Genomic DNA, 3,127 nt, shown 5'->3' with positions numbered 1-3,127 from the left:
GCCCACTCCTTTCTCATGTTCATATTGATTAGACTAGGGTGGTATGAAATCTGTCATTAGTGTAATAGTGAATGCCCACCTTTTAGAAGCGTTTAATGAAACACTGGACACCCAGTTACATTTTAATTTGAGATAAACAATGAATAATTGGGATATACTTCTGGCCCAACACCCGGCAAAAAGCCAGAATCCGTGTGCCCCTGAGGTAGGCCTAGCCCTGCCCCTTTAACCAGAAAGCCTCTGCCCTAAACCTCTCCTTTTGACCCAACACCCAGCGAAAAGCCAGGTAGGGTGGTCTCTGTCTTCCTTCTGTCTGTCTCTCTCTCTCTATCCTTCTCCTTTACTCTAGAAATTGTTCATATTTATATATTTTAAATCTGTAGGTACTGTCTCTTGTCTCTGACCCCTCTTTTCTCTTTCTAATGTCAGAATCCATGTGTATCTGAGGTGGGCGCCTAGCCCTGCCGCTTTAACTGGAAGGCCTCTGTCCTTTAGCATGCCACAGGGTTTTCATTTTTTTTTGCCTTTTTCTTAAAAATTTGTTTCCCTTTTTGTTGTTTTTTTTTTTGTCTTGTGTGTGTGTGTCTTTTTTTTTTTCCCTTTTGTTTCATTTCTTTGACCTGACTGTCTCACCTTACTTCTCACCTTCCACATACTAAGTGTCTAGGCAGGTTTAAGAGCACAATAGTAAAACATTTGAATATTTTTAGGATCATAGAAAACCTCTATCCCCACTGAACTGGTATAAGAAGGAAGAAACTCATCTTTATAAATTTAAATTGAAATTGGATATAGCACATTGCAAAACACAGTAGTAGAGGAGAAATAGGCATAGAAGTACTTCACTATAAAGTGAAGCATATGAGCTTACAGCAGCAGAAATCTCTAACAAATTAGCCAAATGTGAATATACCACCAAATGACTAAAAATCAGAGAAGAGAGTCTGCAAAGTGAGCATCTGGGAGAAATGAAGAGCTGCCGTGAGCACGTCTCCTCTCACAGATCTCTGAATTCTTAGTTGAAACCCCACAGTTCAGCCCAGATGCACCTATTCCTTGGAAACTGTGAGTCCTTTGTAATATCCAGTTACATTGGCAAAAGTATAGATTGCTTTATGAGAGTCAGGGAAACAGAACTGCAGAAATATTGCAGGTCATCTCCTTCTGCATGCCTCTAACACTCAGAATTAACTTCAAGGTAGGAAGTAATGTATAATCCATCAGATTATATACAGAAAACTACCACAGAGGCACAAGAAATATGGAAAATCAAGAAAATATCTCTCCCCTAAGAGGAAAAAACAGCCCTTCATCATCCACAGACAGTACAATGGAACTCATGAAAATGTAAAATGAAGAATCTACAATATTTATAATAGACAAAGTTAAAAGAGATGCAAGAGAAGAGAGACCACAAACTCCAGAAAATGCAGGAGAAAAGAGACAATGAGTTCCAGGAGGTAAGGAAGTTCTTGCACAATCTGAAAGAGGAAATATATACCATAAAAAAGAATCAAACAGAATTGTTAGAGATAAAGGCTGTAATACAGAAAACAAAACCTCCCTCCAAAGAGTTAAAAACAAATTAGATCATGCAGAAGATCAAATCTCAAATGTAGAAGACAGAACCTCTGACCTAGAAAAATTCATCAAAAAGACTGAGAAAATAACCCAAAAACATGAGAATAACATATAAGTAATACTAAATACCATTAGACACCCAAACATCCAGATAGTCGGTATGCCAGAAGATGAAGAAACTAATCAGGGCATTGATAATTTATTCCATGAAATCCTGGAAGAAAACTTTCCAAATCTAGAGAGGCATTCAAATATCCAGACCCAAGAAATACAAAGGTTCCCACATAAAATCAACCCAAAAAGATCGTCTTCAAGGCACATCATAGCCAGATTGACCAAAACCACAGACAGAGACAAGATACTAAACTTGGCAAGAGAAAAATATCAAGTTACTTTCAAAGGCTATCCATCCAATCAGACTAACATCCGACTTCTTGTCAGAAACAATGCAAGCAAGGAAAGAATGGGAAAATATATTCAAAGTGTTAAATGATAAGCAATTTCAACCAAAAATACTATATCCAGCAAGATTATCTTTCGTAAGGGAAAAAAAGACAAAAACATTCTCAGATAACAAAACCTGAAAGAATTTACCAACACTAGACCATCTCTTTCAGAAGTTCTGAAGGGAGTACTATACCAGGAAAACTAAAGACAGACAGACAAATAAGAGAACAAAAGATGATCAATAAAAAGGCTAACTTAATGGTAGGGACAAGTTCTGATATATAAATAATAATGTTGAATGTTAACGAAAAGGTCAGACCACAATAACACTGCAAACTCAACAAGAGAGAGATTACATGAGACTGAACTGGTGAAATAGAATTCTATGACTTTTATAAAACATTACTGATTTCCTTCTATGCTTTGTCTTCCAGATTAAAGGATTTTTATTTTCTTTTGAGTTGTTGATAAGTTCAGCATTTTGTTAAAAAATAATTTTTAATTGAAACATAAACTCTTCCCCTTTCCTGACCCCTTTACAATTAGAAAATATTTGTGAGTATTCTTATTTTGTGGCCAAATGGTTATTTGCATAAGTTCAATAATACAATAGTATCTGTTGCCTTGCATCAGAAATTGAATTCTTATAGGGCTTTGTGCAAATAATAGACCAAATTGAGATTAACTTAATTTTTTTTTATTTTTTGCAAATAAGTCCGTTTATACCTCTTTTTAGTAAAAGGGGGAATGGAGAGAGAAAAAACTGTTTCAGAAGAAAATTACACTGCACTTGCCACGAGATTCTAACTTTGCCCATACTTTTAGTTTAAGATCTTTTGTGGATCAATAAAATGTGAAAAAATAAAAGTTTAGTATGGAAGAGAGAGAGGGAGGAGGGAAACAAAAAAAATTGGTTAAAAAAAAAGTATACTCGGGACCAGTAGTTAGTGTAACAGCTATGTCACTGAACTCCCACATAGTCGACTGTGGTGGTTCGAGTCCCCAACCTGGTGGCTTAAACTCACGCTGGGCACATGTGTGTGCATGCCCAAGATCCTGAAAGGAGAATGGAGGAGAAGGGATTGCGGGGTGCGGGGGG

Source organism: Tupaia chinensis, unplaced genomic scaffold (genome assembly GCF_000334495.1).
Source record: "Tupaia chinensis unplaced genomic scaffold, TupChi_1.0 Scaffold144982_1, whole genome shotgun sequence".
NCBI classification, from domain to species: Eukaryota; Metazoa; Chordata; class Mammalia; order Scandentia; family Tupaiidae; genus Tupaia; species Tupaia belangeri.
Note: the sequence above shows the minus strand (reverse complement) of the source record.